The 20,100-nt window shown below is 37.9% G+C and overlaps 1 protein-coding gene across 4 annotated transcripts in view; it reads left to right on the top strand.

Moving 5' to 3' along the window:
• Positions 1 to 20,100, top strand: part of ARHGAP24 (Rho GTPase activating protein 24) — a 666,840-nt gene that overhangs the window by 407,733 nt on the left and 239,007 nt on the right. The window lies entirely within an intron of this gene.

Here is a 20,100-nt window from a genome sequence, read left to right as displayed (position 1 = left end):
TCTCCCTCTTTTTTGGTTGTCATGAATAATGCTGCTATGGGCATTCATGTGCAAGATTTTGTGTGGATGTGTGTTTTCAGTTCTTTTGGGTATATACCTGGGAGTGTAATTGCTAATTCATATTGTAACTATATGTTTAACATTTTTGAGAGACTGCCAAACTGTCTTCCAAAGTGACTGCATGCTTTCACATTCCCACCAGCAATATTTGAGGGTTTTAACTTGTCCATTTCCTCACCAATGCTTATTATTACCTGTTTTATTATAGTCATCCCAGTGGGGTGAAATGATATCTTGTTGTGGTTTATTTGCATTTCCCTAATGGCTAATGCTGTTGAGTATTTTTTCATGCACTTTTGGTCATTTTTGTATCTTCTTTGGAAAAATATATGTTCAAATCTTTTGCCTACTTCTCAATGTACTTACTCATTTTTATTGTTGAGCTGTAAGAGTTCTTTATAAGGCATGGGCACAAGTTCCTTTTTGAATATATGATTTGCAAATATTTTCTCCTAATCCATATGTAGCTGTTTTTACTCTCTTGGTGTCCTTGAAGCATAAAAGTTTTTAATTTTGATGAAGTCCAACTTATCTGTTTTTCCATTGGTCACTTTGTGTCATGTCTAAAAATACTTCTCCTAAACTAAGGTCATGAAGTTTTATTCCCATATTTTCTTCAAACATTTAGGTATTTTTTTTTTTATTTTTTTATTTTTTTAAATTTTTTTTTTCAACATTTATTTATTTTTCGGACAGAGAGAGACAGAGCATGAACGGGGGAGGGGCAGAGAGAGAGGGAGACACAGAATCGGAAACAGGCTCCAGGCTCTGAGCCATCAGCCCAGGGCCCGACGCGGGGCTCGAACTCACGGACCGCGAGATCGTGACCTGGCTGAAGTCGGACGCTCAACCGACTGCGCCACCCAGGCGCCCCAAACATTTAGGTATTTGATTCTTCATTTTGTGTTCACGGTGGAAGGAAGAGGTCCAACTTTTTTTTTCTTTTTGCATGTGGATGCCCCATTCTTCTAACACTGAATGTTGAAAAGAGTACTCTTTCCTATTGGATTGTCTTGGCACTGTTTTTTTGTTTTGTTTTGTTTTGTTTTAAGTTATGGAGTTTTCTCCTTCTGATTGAGTCAGCTGCAGATAGCACAAGGTCAAACATGTTTCTTAAAAAGCCTCATTCTTTATTTTTCAATAATTCTCTTTTCTGTGGCCCACTGTCTACTTTAGCCCCAGGGAGGGTACCTGAGCTCTAGCCTGGGATAACCATGGATTGCCTTTTGATGTTATTAAAAGCTTGAAAATAATAGGAGCATTTAGAGACTATGCCTCACCTGGCTTACTCTGTTGACTGCTTTTCTTTTTTTTTTTTTTTTTTTTTTTTTCAACGTTTATTTTTGGGACAGAGAGAGACAGAGCATGAACGGGGGAGGGGCAGAGAGAGAGGGAGACACAGAATCGGAAACAGGCTCCAGGCTCTGAGCCATCAGCCCAGAGCCCGACGCGGGGCTCGAACTCACGGACCGCGAGATCGTGACCTGGCTGAAGTCGGACGCTCAACCGACTGCGCCACCCAGGCGCCCCTTGACTGCTTTTCTTAATGTAGCCACTGCCCCTTTCCTAGCTTTAGGCCAGGAGAACTGCTTGTGCTCTTCCCTGCCTCTTTCCCTCCTGCCACCCCCCCCCCGCCCCCCCCCCCCCCGCCCAGTGAACTGGACCTTGATAAGTTCAACGTCTTCTCCACAGAGGAACCCTCTTACTAAAAGTAGCTACCTGCAATCTGATATTCTTTATTAGTCTTCTTGTTCATATATGACACAGGGATTTATACTCTGAATTTCATGACTTGTTTAACTTTTTTTTAACCTGTTTTAGTCACCATTATATTCTGTGTACTCAGCTCATAGTTGGTACTCAGCAAACAATCAAATATGAAGGAGTATTTTCGTATCCTCTTTCCCTCTTCTGTCCTTATTTCCTTCATGTAAGTGGAAGAATATCTCATTCTTAGCATATTTTTTAACCCATAGCTCAGTTTATTATGCAAGAGGTCCCCACCTCTTCCCCCATTATCTTCCATTCAGAGATATTTTCAAATATAATACTACCTTGTAACTGCTCCTTACCAGCCCTATCCCAGGAATACAGATCACTATGGTTTAAAAGAATAGTAGTAACTATCCCAGGAATACAGATTCCCTATGGTTTAAAAGAATAGTAGTAACAGTTAACTTTTAAAAGCATTTATTATGTTTATTATGCTTGGGTTTTCATTTAATGATGCTATAAGTTAGTTGCTGCTATCATCTTAGTTTTACAGAGAAACTAAGCTTCAAGGTGAAGTCACCTGCCCAAGGTCACCATATACTAAACTGGCAGAACCAAGGTATAACCATTTTGCTACTCTCTCAGAAGAAACTGAGAGGACAGGACACAAACAGGAGATTTTTTTTCCTTCAACACTGGTCAGATGGATGGATACTTGAGTCCCTGTAGGCACAAGAGAAAAGAGAATATAGAAAACTATATCACCCATATATTGAAGATGATGCTCGGGTAGTTTTTGTTAGAAGAAGATGGGGAGATCTTGGAAAAGGTCTGTGGTGACATCTTGTTAAATAACTCAAGTAAAAAAAAAAAGGGCGAGTTTAGAAAATTCACAGGTTTTTGTTTTCATTTTCACAAATATCTCTGAATACAAATAGTTTGAAAGTGATGTCATTAAATGTGTCAAACTCCTTACTCTTTGAGTATGACTTTTTATTTAGATAGATAGATAGATAGATAGATAGATAGATAGACAGATTCACTTTGGTTCAATTAGGCATGTGCATGGCTCAGAGAGAGCAGGAATGCCGAATAGCTGGGAAATCGTTGTTAGGATTGTGGCAAAGAAATGCCTTAGTTACCTAGATATGGGTCATTTTTCCCCATAATAATAATATTCAATATTGTTATTTTGTTATTGAATAATATTATTACATAATATTGCTAACATTGTATAATATTGGTAATAATGCTGAAACTGACTGAAAGTTGAGAGGGAAACTGAATTTGTTTCGGTGTCTGGTGACATTTTAGAGCATAGTTTTACAAAATTACAGCACCATTTCATGAGTGTAGGGGAGGAAAGAGGTGTCTCAAGGAGATAACTTATTTTTCAGGCCTTGGTGCTTTTCTTTATGTTTCAAGTGGTAGTTGAATGTTATAATGCCAGCAGACACGACTCCACGTGGTTTGATTATGTAATTCAAAGACCAAAGCCAAATAAAAAAGGAAAAAACTACACTTTAAAAAACTCTTTTCCATTGAGGGGGATTATGGAAAAAGTGACAGTGTTTAAAAGTCTATGTTCTGTTTGCCAAAGCGGGGGAGGGAGTGGAAAAGTCGGGTGGAGTGGAGTGGACTGGCCATGAAAGACGAGGAAGATGCCATCTGCCACCAGTTGGCAGAACATGATCACCAGGACACAGAGTGGGCGATTGTCCTTGACTTTTGAAGCAGAAGCTGACAACTGACCCCAAAGTCTGCTTTTTCCTATGAGAGATAGGCAGTCATTGAGCTGAGATGGTGATGGTGTCTCTCATCTCGCACAACATGGAAACTGGAAGAAAATGAGGGAGGGCCCAAGAGAGTGGAAGGAAGAAGAAAATAAAGAAAAGGAATACTGATTAACTCAGCCTGTCTGTTCAGCTAAGCTTGAGATTGATTTTGCTCACTAGTGGAACAGGCAACCTGCATTTCTGCATTGAATAAATAATAGAACTACTAAGTTGCTGTAAGTGTAAGAGAAAAGAAGAGAATGAAAAGTATATATGTGCATGTACACATAAATCTATGTAGGTATAGATAGAAATATGTGTTGAATTACTTTGATTTCTATTCTATACTAGGAGATTAAGAATTAAGTAAATTTCACAATAATGCCATTTGGGAGGTTCTTTGATTAGGTCCATCTTACAGATGAAGAAATTCATTTTTGTGACGAGTTTCAATTTCTTGTTTGTATGACTAAAGTATGTACTGTTATCTAATGCTTGTATATTTTCTATTATTAATTGTTTTCAAGTTACTTTCTTTCATCGCTAGCTAACTTATACATTTCTTTAAAAAAATTTTTTTAATCTTTATTTTTGAGAGAGAGAGAGAGACAGAGCATGAGTGGGGGAGGAGCAGAGAGAGAGGCAGACACAGAATCGGAAGCAAGCTCCAGGCTCTGAGCTGTCAGCACAGAGCCCAATGCGGGGCTCGAACTCACGAACCATGAGATCATGACCTGAGCCGAAGTCAGATGCCCAACTGACTGAGCCACCCAGGCGCCCCTAACTTATACATTTCTTATGGGGCAAAGACAATATCTGAACTTTTGTTAGATCTCAGTGCCATTTTGCACATAGTTTATGGACAACAGATAATCATTTTTGTGATTTTTACCATATTGTTTAAACTTGTTCAGATGTAGATATTTTGTAACCAAATACATTTGAAATTTCACTGGGGCACCTAAATTATTTAAAATGCTGTAAACCTCCTGGTTTACATGAGACCAACAGACTAAAGTCTTGAGTAATTGTGGCTTATGTAAAGCCTCAGTGCGTCATCAGGGCTCCTGGATCCGTTACAGTGAGAGACTCTGAATCTCTGAGCAACAACAGAGAGTTTTGAAACTCAGATTCACTGGGAAGAAGCTGAAAACAAAAATAAGACCATGTTTTTAAATGACTGTATATAGTTACCTGGCTGGGAAAAAAAAATCACAAGTTTAACTGGAGGCTAGAACGCATCACGGTCATTAAGAAGACATTTAGGAGAGTAAAACAAGTCTAGGACTTTGGAGGTGAAACTGAGTGGAAGATTAAGGGACATCAAGTCAAGTATTTGGAAGAGTCAAAGAAACCACGCACACAGAGAAGAGAAACATTAGCGTTGTGCTGGAATAGCGGCTTTTAGTCTCCTCTTTTTTTCACAAAGACACCCAGGCCAGCTGAAACCATCTGTGAGGTAGCACAAGAGCACAACTACTGTGACCCCATCCCTTGCTTTCCCATTTGAGGAAGCACCTTAAAATTCAAGTGAAAGTGACCTTTTTTCAACTTTAATTCTAAATAAGCAAATTTCTTACAAATGCCACTACTTTATCATCAGCAACCAGTGGGTTGTAACATAGCTCACAACACAGCAATATGACATCAAGGCTGAAAACTTTTTTTTATTTTAATTTAATTTGTGCTGTCAGTGCAGAGCCTGATGTGGGGCTTGATCTCATGAATTGTGAGATCTCGTGAAAATCAAGAGTCAGCTGCTTAACTGGCTGAGTCACCCAGGCACACCAAGGCTGAAACTTCTTAATGATTTAAATGTTAGAGTTTTTTCTAGCTCTTGAATCTCAAGGTTAGTGATAGTAGGTTCTAAGAGTTACTGAATTATTTCTCAGTGACTAATTTTCATCCTCACTATCTTGTTGTTGTTGTAGTTTTGTTGCTTTAAGCATCTGTTTTAAGGAAACCGTACATTCGTATATGTGTCCTTTTCCAGTGGTTCTGTTATGTTTGTTTTGATTATTATGTATGAATTCAGCCTTTTCGAAATATTCATAGAAAAAATAGAAGCCATTTTCCACTTGAAAAATGCTTTTCATTTTGTAAGACCCTAGAGTACTTTACTGGTAACACCACAATTCAAACTTGTTTGTCATTAAGCTTCAACCCCAGAGAGGCAGAGAGCCTGGCTTGTGTTTTCTGGAATGGTTATTTGCTTGACTTCAAATCCCATGGTCCCTGGATCTATGAAATTTTAGAATTCTGTTTTCAATCTCTGTCACATCCTTACTCTATATGTGAGAAAGATATAAGACCCAAATCACTAAATGACTGAATAGAATTTCCTAAATGAAAGTGAAAAGTTAGTACCCTGTGTGAAAATGTAATGAGAATATGCTATTAGCAGTTATTAAATGCTACTCTACAGTTTAAGGAGACAGAGAGAGAGAGAGAGAGAGAGAGAGAGAGAGAGAGAGGAGTTGGGGAGAGAGATTGCCTGAGGCTAAGAAATAGACTGACCAACGTTCTAGTAAACCCTCCATATATAGTTAGAGGCAAACCTCCCAGTTGCTTGTAGTGATGACATTTCTGACTGCGAGGACTTCAGAACAACGTTGTAACAAAAGGGACATGTCTGTATTGAATCATCTTTCATATTGGTTCAGGGATATTTTCCATTATGTAGTGCTACTTTTTTTAATGGTTCTTGAGTCCTAAAAATAAATTTATCCCTGTAAATGCCCTTTGTTAAGCTCTTATTTCAGAGAATTCTTAATAGGTATTTCAGTCATTAGAGAGAATTAGCCAGGTGGTACAGAATACCATATGTAAGGCTTCATTACACAACCAGACAAGTCTAAATTTGCCCTCTGTTTTCAAAAGCCTCCTGGTCCTTAATCTATTCTCAATACTCTGCATTATTAATTCTTAACCATGGTAAATATAGATGTGAGGTTAAAGCAAGGTGCTTTTATATCATTGTTAGATATATGGGTATATCCTGGTGCCTGAGAAAGGTGAAAACAAGTATTTATCACCTGCTTATATACTACATAGTGTGGAGGATGCAAGTAAATGGATAAAACATTTAATAACATAAACTCAAGATATTTGTAATCTGATTGGCTGCAGAGTACCAAAGTAAGTGTGTAACACAGAGGAATGTTCTCTGTGCAAAAGAAAATACTGGAGGAGTCTACTGAAGAGAAAGTCCCTATCAATTGGACGGGATTGGAGGCTGAATGTATATACTTTCAATTTCTGCAGATTACACTAATGCCTCTCCTGGCCCCAGGACATGATGCTGGCTACTAGATTCCATATCCCAGCCCTTGCTTGGGAGACAGTCCAGGAGACTAAGAAAACAGATATGTCAGCACATGACCATAATTACATGTTAGGAGCACTTTTAATTTAACTTAATTAAAGCCAAGGGTAGTATTTTTGTTTGTAAGTTTGTTTTCTTTTGTTCTCCTGCATTGACAGATTTCCTAGGGGTGGAGAAGGGGGAAGTGTTGAGAAGTAGCAATGTCGGTGATGATCCCGTGTGTTTTATCTCAGGTGGGAAAGAGAGGGTAAGCAAAGGAATCAAAAATTCCCTTACTGATGATTGATTTCCAGGAATGAAGACACTAGGATGAAAATCTGCCATTTGGTTAAGAGTGGTCACTTAAGGACTCATATGTTGAAATTGTGATATGCTATCCTCCTCCTCCATCCCTGACTTCATGAAATACTGTGCTCTTCGTTTTTTATTTCTCTACAAACTTACCCCTCCTTTGGGCTAGCTCTTTCTCCAGTAAACCTCACAATAACTAATTCTTGAACCATGAAATCACAAAAGATACATTATTTTCTTGCTGTATTTCTTTTATTGGATTGTTATTTTTCTTTTGTATAATTTTCTCTTTTTTAATTAATTTATTTTAAGAGAGAGAAAGAGAGAGAGAACACAAGCTGGGTAGGGCAAAGAGAGAGGGAGAGAATCCCAAGCAGGTTCCACGCTGTCAGCACCAAGCCCCCTGTAAGGGCTCGAACTCACAAACCCTGATCATGACCTGAGCTGAAATCAAGGGTCAGACACTCAACCAACCATGTCATCCAAGCGCCCCTCTTCTTCTTCTTCTTCTTCTTCTTCTTCTTCTTCTTCTTCTTCTGCTTTTTTTTTACATTTATCTTACACCCTAATCATTCAAATAGATGGGGGGCAGGGACTGTATTTTATGTCTGTGTATATCCCTTAACAAAATGCCTGGAGGATTGGCGCTAAGGTTGTTTGATTGGCTTCAATACAGGACTTCAAAGTCCTGATATTGTGTGACCAAACTATGGCCTGAACCCCACTGCCAGTCAGTACCAATGTATCTTGAGTATAATTGCTTCTTTCATTCACTTAAAATCATTATGAATAGCATTATAAAGACCATTTTCTTCCATTTTTAAAGACATGCCTAGAGCAACATGAGCAAATCTCTTTTTTAATATAAGCTCTTTTATTTTTTGCTTTTTTTTTTTTTTTTAGTCTCTCAGCATCAGTTTGGGTTTCAGTTATGTTTTAAAATGTGACAGTATTAAAGTATTTCCATGGTATAAATATCTAGTATAGCTTTTTAAAAAAAACTTTTTTGAAAGATAATATTGGGGGGATATTACTTGAACTTCTGTTGAGCCAAAAGAAATACTAAGTGCCAACCAACAAAAACAAAAAGAGCTACAACATGACGTTAAAGTCAGGGTGCCTGGGTGGCTCAGTCCGTTGAGTGTCTGACTCTTGATCTCAGCTCAGGTCATGATCTGACAGTTCATGAGGTTGAGCTCCGCATTGGTCTCTGTGCTGACAGCGTGGAGCCTGCTTGGGTTTTTCTCTCTCCTTCTCTCTCTTTCTCTCAAAATAAATAAATAAACTTAAAAGAAAAGGACATTAAAATAGCCCAAAATTGAACATGTATAATTTATATTTAGAGTCTGAAACAGAATAAATATAATCATTAGGACAGGCAAGTTGATAAAAGTGAAGTTGTGAATTAGTGAACAGGATTTTGGGGGTGGGTGGTAGATCTTCTAATGTAAAATTTTGTGAGTGACTTTTAAAAAAGAGTATAAACCAGGTATCATTAAAACACTGATTAGAGTCTTAAACCAGCAGCCCTATTTTTGTTCGGGCCTAGGTTGTTTGGCTGTGTGGAAATAGTTTTTTTGTTTTTGTTTTTTTTTAATGTACAAAATACACAGCAATACTGCCCTCTACAGTTCCCCTTAAAGACAGTCACTTGTCTCCAAGTGTGTGAGTGGCTAGTTGGTTGTAAATGAGCCCTAATTTAAATGGAAGAGTTCAAGTGCGTTTTGCTTTAATGTGTGTCCTAACAGTAAGCAGCCTGGGCCACCTGCTACCTCTGTGTTTGATGACTGCCTATAGAAGTCAGATACTCCAGAAGGGTTACACAATCTTCATTTCTGTGAATATGTGATATCAGCATTTCTTGAAAAGATTTTCATTCTGTGGTCCAGTTAGCAATACATATCTCCGTTTCATATACAGATGCCATTCTGGAATTAAGAAAGTAGTCTGATATGCCAGAAGGACAGTGGGATATATAAAGTCTGGGAAAAGTGTTTATGATCGAAAATAGTGAAGCTGCTTTATAGTCACATTTTTTTTACAGTAGAGCAAGCACTCGATTAAACTCAGTTGTCCCTGATAATGTAAACTATAAAGTAGAAAGGATAAATGATCAGAAGAAGCTTGAAAGCCAAAAATTTAGGTGTTTAAATGAAATGTTTGTGTCTTTTTCATTGTAAATGCAAATGACACACAGTAAAAAAAAAAAAAAAAAGTAGTCATATGACATAATATATGAAAGCTTTGCAAAAAGTCTTACATGAAAATAAAAATCTGTAGAGAAAGAAATATGTTTTATCCTCCAAATAGGATACAGAAAGGCAATGTTTCCTGGTGTATGAGAGCAAAATTAGAATGGGTTCAAATCTCAGTGTTGTCACATACTATGTGAGCCATGGGCAGGTTCCTAAAACTCTCTGTGCCTCAGTTGTGAGATCAAATGGTAACAATATAAGAACTGTATAGTATTTGCTGCTATTGTATTACTACTTTCAGAATTAAGTATTTGTATAAATTTGTTTATGAGCCTATATAGGCTGTGGAGAGACTGAGGGTTCAACTTCTACCTTCATTAGGATGCTAGTTATAAGTAGCAGAAAGTAACTCATATTACTTTAACTAAAAGGGAGTGGCAGGACGCCTGGGTTAAGCATCCAACTCTTGATTTCAGTTCAGGCTATGAGATAGAACCCTGCATCAGACTCCACACTGACAGCATAAAGCCTGCTTAGGATTCTCTCTCCCTCTCTCTCTGCCCCACCCTTGCTTGCGCTCTCTCTCTCTCTCTCTCTCTGTCTCTCAAAATAAGTAAATAAACTTAAAAAAATAAAATGGGGGCATTATTATAAAAATTCAGTGGTTATTTTTCAGAGTTCAGGGAAAATTTTCCACTAAGTGTCAGGATGAATAAAAACACTTAACTGGAAATTCTCCCAGGCAGTACTTTTCTATGCTCCTGTCATTGAATGTTCTGGTACATCCGCATTATTCCTCTCTCTTTTCAGGCTGATTGTCTCCCCTCCCCATTTAAATGTGGTGGAATATGACAGCCCACAGCAGTAAAGATGTTGTTACACCTCTAGTCACACAGAGATGCCAAATATCTATTTCTTAGCTCCTATCCAAATTCCTGGGAATTAGACTCTAGCCCAACATGGATGGGATGCTCAATTGTAGCTCACCAGCTGTGGCCACCAGGAGAGAGACTTAGAGCAGAAATATAGACCTAACATGTTGTCTTTATATCATTTTCTAAACATAGAATTCAGGAATTCTTTTTAAATTTTTTTTTTTTTTTCAACGTTTTTTTTTTTTTTTTTTTTTATTTATTTTTGGGACAGAGAGAGACAGAGCATGAACGGGGGAGGGGCAGAGAGAGAGGGAGACACAGAATCGGAAACAGGCTCCAGGCTCCGAGCCATCAGCCCAGAGCCCGACGCGGGGCTCGAACTCACGGACCGCGAGATCGTGACCTGGCTGAAGTCGGACGCTTAACCGACTGCGCCACCCAGGCGCCCCCAGGAATTCTTTTAATTCTCACTTTATAAGCAGTCTCAGTTTATCAAGTTTTTCATTCAAATAGTTGCCTGTTAGTTGTTTGGAGTTCGGAAAACGGCTCCTGTGCCAACTCTGTTATACAACATCTCACTCCATCCTTCTCGTAAAGAAAAAAAAAAAAAGTTGCAAATAAAAACTGATTAACTCACTATGTGTCTGAAAGAAATAATTATTAATTGCTATAGAAGTCATGGAAATGGCACACCAAAGATTTTTCAAAACTATTCTACCTTTATATAATCTTGTCAGATTGTCAAACTATGCATTCATTTTTTATTGTTGTTTGAAAAACTGGTCCTTACAGATATAGTTTTAACCATAATGTATAGTGTTCTTTTTGAAGAAAATGAGTTCAGAGCTTCCTCTCTGTGGTCTTGGCAGCAGCAGCTAGAACTCCCTCTTGTTTCCATGCATCCATGCATGTACATATGTACACATGCACCCATCCAATGATCCCTTTAGGTTCCATGGTTGGCCCTGTTTTAGACTCTAGGGAGACCGTAATAAACAAGCTAAAACTTGGAACTTTTTTTTGAGTAGGAGTAGATGACAAAAAGTGCATAACCAATAAAGTATCAGTTAATGTAGAAGTATCTGGTAATGATATGTGCTGTTTTGTTTTGTTTTGTTTTGTTTTGTTTAAGAAAAATCAGAGGATTGTCATTTGAAATAACTGGGAAGTCTCTTTAATTGGGCAATGACATCAGGTTTCTAAATTTGAATTCAGCCTCTGTGGTTTTAGAACCAGGACAAGGTGCTCCAGCAGGAGGATTGAGAGTGTCAAGATGGCCCTGTTGTCTTGCCCCAGTAGAGATACTTAGTCCCAAAATGGCTCTTGCTCACCCTCTTTATAGAGCCCAAGAGTTTCATTTGGCTCACTTCATCCCTTTCTCCATCCTTGTCTCTCTTCATCAGAGATTTCCCCCTTTCCTGTTTCACTGCCAACAGAAGTCTCAGAGACCCTGCCTCCCTTCTACATAGTTTTGTTGTGGTTTTGAAGCATGTTTTCTTTGACTTTTATAACTATTTTAAATGCATTATACAGAGACTAAGCAAGTTCTAATGCTACAGAAGAATACACAGAAAAGTAAGTGTTTAACTGAGTTACTGACTTTAAATGATGAATCTCTCTGCCTAGACTTATATATAAAAATAAATACATATTTATGTGTTTATTCGTAAATAGATATGATGCGTTTACACACATTTGCTTTGGATTTATTGGATATATTGTTTTTGTTTTGTGTCTTATTTTGTCACCTAATAGTTTACTTTAGATGTCTTTTCATATCAGAACACATACATTAAGTTCATTCTTGTTAGTAGCTGCATAGTATTTAATTATACAGGTACAAAATAATTAAAATTTTTACTCAGCTCTTAATAGATATTTAGGTTATTTACAGTATTTGCTATTGCAAACAAAAATGCAAGTCCTATAAATATATCTTGTTGACTCAGATGTTAAATATGTATATTAAATTTACACATTAGGCTGACCAAAAGAAATACTGGGGTTTAGAGGCCAAAACCCATCAAATATTGGCAATTTTATATGGTTTAACCTAATAGATATTGTCAAATTCCTCTCCAAGGCTCTCAGCCCAACTTTGTTTGTTTGTTTTTAATTTCTAACAGCTGTTGAAACAGAGAGAAAATATCTTGGATGCTAAGATCTGCTGGATAATGTGAGAAAACCATATGGGTTGTTATTACAACAAAATCATTGTTTCCTATGAAATAGACCCACATTTCCATTCAGGAATGTTCCTAGGAGACTGCCTTTCCATTCTGTCCAGTGCCAAAGCCAGAGTCCTTTACGATTGTAGGAACTAGCTAGTTGAATTGGGGATGGAAGAAAATAGACCAGGATTCCAGGTTAGCTCTGGGATAACACTGGGCAAACCATTTAACCTCTCTAACTTGATTACATGATGAATACAGAAAATATCTACCTTAAAAGATAAATGAAATAATTCCTGTGGATCTGACTAACTTAATAAATCAAACATTCCTTCCTTCATCTCTCTTTCCTTCCCCTCTTCCTTCCTTCATTTCAGTGCTCTGTATCTCCAAACTACAGGGATGAGTCAAGGAAGAGAGTGTCTCTCTGGGCCACAGAGCCATACAAACATCAAACATCAGTGGGCATCCAGAAACCACTTCTAACCCAGAGATAGTCATTGAGCTGTTTCAGTCTTCAGGAAATGTTCAATGGCATAGACCGTGCTCTCAAAGTCTGGCAGTGCAGGGTCTGGATAAATTCTCATTCAAGCCCAATCTGTGTGTGTACAGTTTCTGGGGAGTTCAGTGGATAAGCACAACTTTCTTAACATTACTCTCCACCACTTGCAAAACACTCTGTACCCATCAGGAAGCATGACTCTCCTATTTCACAATCTACTTTCTGGGCATGTTTCCATAAAGCAACCCCAACCCTGTGAGGCACGTATTTCTAATTTAGCACCATTCGTGTATGTTGAACTGCCTTAGTGGTTATTCTCTTTGTCAACTCTAGAAATTCAAATACTGTCCCAGATTCTGACTGGGCTCTCATTCAGTGGTAATCAGTTGGTATTAAATACTAAGGTCCATCAATTTATTTATTTATTTATTTATTTATTTATTTATTTAGCAGATGAGAAAAGAGAGACACTGTAGTTACATGTTTTGGAATAGTGGGGGTGAGGGACACCTTGAGTGTTGGAAGGACATGGTACCAAGTTTAAAAACCTGACACTGGCACTTAGTATCTTTATTCTGTGACCAAAGTGCTTCATTTTTCTGGGCATCACTATTCTGTAAAATGGAGTAAATGACTCTCACTAAAGCCAGAGGGTTGCCTTTCTTGTGTGTGTCAGTTAAGAAAATATATGTCACTTGGTTGACACTTCACATAGCACAAGGAAGCTCTAAAGAATTGTTAACTGTTAGGGCTCCGTTCGTGGGTTCAAGCCCCACGTCAGGCTCTGTGCTGACAGCTCAGAGCCTGGAGCCTGCTTCAGATTCTGTGTGTGTCTCTCTCTCTGTCCCTCCCCCACTCATGCTCTTTCTCTCGCTCTCTCTCAAAAATGGATAAACATTAAAAAAAAAAAAAAAGAATTGTTAACTGTGATTTACAATTCTCAATATTGACCTATTACTAGAGATACTTGCCACAAAACCCTACCAGAATTTTAGGATTGTAAAGGGTTTGTATTGCCATGGATAAGACAGTGTAAATTTTGGCAGAACTAATTACAATGTTCTTTTCAGGAATAGGAACTGAACTTTTCCAGTTATTTGGTAGATGTTTAATCTGGAAAAAGAGGGTACAAAAGGATGAGAGAATGAATAGATAAGGTATCTTCTGACACTTCTTTGTCACTGATGTAGAGAAGAAAGAATGTGTCTTTTTAAAGCTATTGTTAAACTGATTAGAAAGCTCTTTATAAAATGGAAACCACAGATCTTTTTTCCCTCAAGGATATAGCACGTATAGTTGGGGTATTTGTTAACACAAATGAAAAACACAGATTGAGTAGAGATGTTCTAATTGCAGGAATATGTTCTGATAGTTGTAGGGTTTTGTTTTGTTTTTCTATTTTTCTTTTTATTCTGGCTTATGGGCATAGTAGGCTTAGCATCATTACAAAGTGTCTCTTTTCCATAGTATTTGAACAAGGTCATGTGAAGGCTATTTAAACACAGAGTTCTCAGATGGTAAGGTAGTTGTTTTATGGGGCCTTCATTCCAAAGCCTCATGTACATACAAATTGCAGTAAGACCTGTCTTTGCTTCAGTAGCTAAGAAACCTTTCCCTTAATGGTAGAGTGTCATCCTAGCCTTTGAATTGGTACATGTTTTAGAATAATGTTTAGAAGCCAACATTTCAGTGGAGAAATTTGGGGGTCCGACACACAGGCCTTTATGTACTAGCTGATGGCTTCCTCAAATACTTGTCTTTTAAAATGTTCTTGAAAAAAAGAATATTCCCTTCTCTGGCTTATTTTAGATCAACAATCATACTGAACAAGCAAATGTGCTTATTTAGCAATATCTTTCTTATTAAGCAATGTCTTTCACTCAATTTTACATTTTAAATTCTAACTTCCACCGATCTTAGACACCAGATTTTCCTTATGTATTATCCTTATAAGAATAACTTCAGTGATATTTAGAACCTCATCATAATCCCTAGAAAGGCTCAGATGGAAATAGTCCTCTAAGGAGAGAGATTATATATATGGTAGGCAACACTATTAAAAGTCCAGCTCTAAATTCTATTAATAAATAAAGAATTTAATACTTCATAGTTGGGTAGACATTGAATTTGGAATTCTTGTGAAGAGGTAATGTCTAGGTTTGACTCTTGAGAATTTAGAAGGATAAGGAAGAGCAATTAGTAAGAAACTTTAAAGTCTACTAACTACTGAAAGCAGCCAGAAATACTAGGAAGGACACTGAACTTAGATCAGAAGCACTGAATTTAATCTGGGCTCAAACATTTGTGAATCATGTGACACTGAGCAAGCCACTTAAATTTTTTTGTCTCTCTGTTTACAAGTCTGTAAACTAGGGTGATTATTCCTGTTCTGTCTACTGCCCACAAAGGAGGTTTATAGCTATAAAATGCTATTCAGTTGTAAGGCCTTGGTATGGATTGCCTCTATGTTGAATTCTGTATGCTTTTTGAGAACAAAGATTGTGTCTTTGAGTCATGAGCATTATAAAGGTCCTGAACGAATGAATGATGGAATGTGTGACATAAGTTTGGGCAGAAAAACAGTGGGAGGTGATTCTCCCACTGCAGTTTTCTGTGAAATTGTTTTTGCATTTTTCTTGGAATCATAAAATAAAACATTTTTTCTGGTTTACTATCTCAGCATACTTAAGGCAACAGGTCTTTCTTTATGCTAACTAACTTGCCTAATTGGCATAAGGGCCTTTAATGGGTGAAAGTTTATTGCCCATTCTTTATCTCAGTGCAATGCACTTCTAAGTGTATCCGATGCCAGACATCAGAATGTAGACATAAGCCAGAGCTTGTGTGGTATTGAGTATTATGGCGCATGAAATAATAACACCAACACATTGGTTTCACAACTATGAATTCTTCAATGATTGAGCAGCATGGTTTCTTCTTTAACTTAATGGGAAAGTAAACATATTCCTTCGCGTGTCACTACTACTTAAGCTACTAACCTCTGGCGGGAACCGAATGCTCTGGGAAGCTTCCATTATTTTATATCAATTATGACTGGTTAACACAGAGTGGAGTATTATTCACAGCCTCTTCAAGCAGAAGACAAGACACTAAGGAATGCAGTGCTGTTAGAGATGCCAATAGCCAGGAGATGATACAATATATCCATCCCCATTAAATTATTTCTTAACAGGTTAATAAATGAACTGATTAAATTAAAAGTCCCATGAAAAATAATTGCAAGTTTTTAAGTTATTCTATATGTTTAATTGGAAAAGATATTTTTAGGAACTGGACATTATGATCCACACCTAACTTACCCTCTAAAAGTTAAAGCTTTAACACTTTATGCCTGACTTCAAAATGTTGAAATGTCAAAACTTTTTTTCATTATCTAATTTTGGATATTAGTAACTCATATTCCTTTATATTCATTGGGAAAGGAACTTACAGTTCTCCATTGTCAAAGATCATAAGAATCCGATGCACAATAAACATGAAAGGGGGGAGGGGCTTGTACAAAATATTTCTAGGTACTGAACAAGCTCTTTTCTTAGCATCTTTTCTTTCTTCAAAGATTTGAAACTTTTCAAGGACTTCAATAAATTTTGAGTCAAGAGTGTCTTCATACTGTTTAGAGAGAAACATTCTCATAAATCATACCGAGGACAGTGCCAACCTCTTTGCCACCTTTTGTTCATTTGTTTGCTTGCTGTGGCAAAGCATTTTATTTTCTCCAGCTGGCTGTATGTTGCTGACCTCTAGGACCTGCTACCTATTTACTGAATTGCAGTATAATTCCAAAACCCTTTGTTGACAAGAGGGTTTGAATTAAGACTGGGACAGAAGGAATCCCTCTGTGGTTGAACTGGCACTAGGACTATAGCAGTGACACAGGAATAAATTAATTTCAGGGTATTACTGGGGACTTGAGTAATCTTAACTATGCTCAGAAGTTATTTTTACGTGTTTTCTTTTTTGTTTGCCTTCTGAGCAGAGTAGCACAAGTTTCCTGGAATCCAGTTCTTCTCTGTAGGCCAGATGACCTTTCTGAGCTGAGCATGAACCAATTATGGTGCATTTGGGTGGGACTACCTCTCTCCTCCAGGTCTACATTCATCCTGATCAGAACCCAAAGGGGATATGCCAGATACTCACTAGAGGGCAGCAAGGGGTCAGTGGAACCAATTCTTGAGGCATTTGCTAGATTGTATGACATGCTCTGAAAAAAAACCCAACCATTTAAAAAAGTGAATTCTTTGTTACTTCTGTTGAAAAATAGTATGACAAGAGTAACCTATTCATACGAGTGTGTTTGTTGCACAAAAACTTGAGTAAAAGGGAAACACAACCTGGCTATTACAATGAACAAGTCTGTCAGCTCCAAGACATTTCATCAGCTATGCTTCCTGGGTATAGCTGGGTACCCAGGAGAGCGTGGGTCCCTAAAGGGGCCTGTTCTCTGTGTCCATGCTGGAAATCAAGTGACAACTGTGTGGATGCTGAAGAAGGAGGCCCCAAGTCCAAGAGTGAGAAATAAGGAACAATGATTAGGACTCTCCAGTAAGCTGGAGTGACACGTAGTCAAGGGATGCCAGGTGAGGAGGTGTTCCCCACCTGCGGATAAAGAGCGCAAGTCCCCTGTCCCGTCCAGGTGGCGTGTTTGCAGGAAGGAATCTCAATCGCACTATCTTCCACTACAGTCCCTTAAGGACATTTGGGCGAGGTTGTGACCATTGTGCAGTTCTGTGCCATGAGTGGGGAGCCCAGCATCTCAGTGCTTGCGGCACATGGGAGAGAATGAAGTGACCAGGTGGACAATGGGAATGACTTTATGAGATGTAATGTAGAGGAACTGTTTTGCAGAAGGTGGCAAGGACAAGCGGGAGATTAAAGGGAAGGGTGATTTGAGTCATCAGCTCGGCGATGAGCATAAAACACAAAGACCCGTCTGTGGAAGAGAACGTTACCGGCTGTCAAGGAAAATGATGCATGAGCCACCCCAGGACTCTTCTGAGGAAAGGAGAAGATGAGGGTACAGAAGGTGCTATAATTTTGCTAGCGAAGCTTAAATATAAAAATTTTCATTATCCTTTTTATTATTAACATACTTCTCTCAATGTATCCCACAGGATGGCGTGAACTGTACAACTTAGTTCACAATTAGCAGAAAAAAAATGCATTTTAATCCCCAAATTTCACTATTAGCTGTTCAATGAGGATAAATATAACATACTGTTGTAAAAAGTTGCTTTTAGCGTGAATATTATTGGGAAAATATTAATCCCAATCTCAGTTTTTCTCTATCTGGAGACACCTCACATTAGACTCTCACAGGGTCAATCGATAATTATACACTAACAATCTTAGGAGGAAGAATTTAATAAGGACTATAGGAAAAAGATGTAATCAAATGTTAGGGGAACATAAAAAAAGGAAGAAGTGCTTTCTGCTGGAAAAATCAGGGAAGATTTAATGGGGAAAATGGCATTTGAACAGGTTCTCAAAATACAAGCAGACTTTTACAAACAAAGCCATGGAAATAACGTTCTAGCAAAAAGGAACAGAATAATTAGCCAATACCTGCTTGGGTAGCAAAGAGACAGATGGCTATAATTTTGTCACCGAGGTAAACTCAGCTTGTAATAGACTTTATGCAGAATGCTAGGAACTTTGGAATTTATTGTGTGGTCACTCTGGTCACAATGATCAGAATTGCACTTGAGGATAGTTTCTCTGTCTGCAGGGCTGGGGCAAAGATGAAGGCAAACACGCATTAGGAAGTAGATGAAATTGCCCAGATCTGTGGAAGGGTGTCTATAGTCAGTGGGGCAATGGCAGTGGAAGTGGAAGGAAGGAATAAACAAGACAGACATTAAAGAGGGAGGAGGTTGGTTATTAACTTGAAACTGTTTGAATGTGTTTGAACAGTTCTTGGAATGAGGAAGGAGTTTCATCTTCAAAACTGCATGTTATAATCATGGATCAGTTGGGACATTGCCAAAGACAGTCCAACTCCATTGTCAGGGCTCAGCAGTTCACTCAGAGATGGAGACAATGGAGAGGTAAAAACAAGAGGAAAATGAGATTTCCAAAGCATTACATGTAGCTGTGGGCCTGGGGCTTCATTTCGCTAAAGGAAAATAAACTTTTCTTTTTTTTTTTTTTTAATTTTTAAAATATTTATTCATTTCTTGAGAGACAGAGAGAGACAGAGCACAAGTGGGGGAGGGGCAGAGATAGAAGGAGACAGAATCTGAAGCAGGCTCCAGGCTCTGAGCTGTCAGCACAGAGCCCAAAGTGGGGCTCGAACTCACAGACTGCGACATCATGACTTCAGTTGAAGTCCAACACTCAACCGACTAAGCCACCCAGGCACCCCTAAACTTGTCTTTTTCATTCCTTCTGGGGGAAAAATAGATTTACTGAATTACATGTTAATATGTTTAATTCAATGTTATTTGTTAAAATAATTATCACAAGATTATTTCAATGAGAAGACATCTGATTTTAATCCCAAAGAATAATGAACAAAATGAAACCTTGGGATAACTGAAGTCGAGTCAAATTGAAGTGGCTCAAGATTGCATTATTGTAACATTCAGTAATGCTGCTACAATTGCTAAAATAGTATTCAGCAGTCATGCTGAGCTAATTAACCTGAGATCTCTGTAGAATTATGTATCAATTTTGAAAATATTTTATGACTGACCAAACTCTGAATTCTGTTTTTATAGTTATTTTTAGTAAATGTCTCAATCATACAAAATAACTTTTTTTATATACTGTAATGAGATTTCTCATGCAGGTCTAAGAAACTTGGAATTTTCTATTTGAGTTTTTCTTAAACTGTAGCATTGAGCCCCCCATATGGCCACAAAAATGACTTTTTTTTTTTTTTTTTTTTTTTTTTTTGCTATGTCAGTAATTTGCTTCCAAGTAGGAAAAACAGGGAATAGGACCAAATGCCTGTGACACTTACCTTTGGAGCAAGATTTGAAGCCAATTATATCATTGCCATATGATTTTGTTTGGATTATAATTGCTCTTTAATGAGATGCAGGAAGAATAGAAGGCCCCGGAGCCAAGAAGGACAGAGCTTGGAAGAGTTCAAGACCTGCCACATTAGTGATTCTTACAAATTGTATCAGAAGAGATCTGACTTGCCCCAAGTAGTTCACAAATTGGACAGC

Source organism: Puma concolor, chromosome B1 (genome assembly GCF_028749965.1).
Source record: "Puma concolor isolate L17-30 chromosome B1, mPumCon1.1.hap2, whole genome shotgun sequence".
Taxonomy (NCBI): Eukaryota; Metazoa; Chordata; class Mammalia; order Carnivora; family Felidae; genus Puma; species Puma concolor.
The sequence above is the reverse complement of the archived record's forward strand: the minus strand, read 5'-3'. Positions and strand labels throughout refer to the sequence as shown.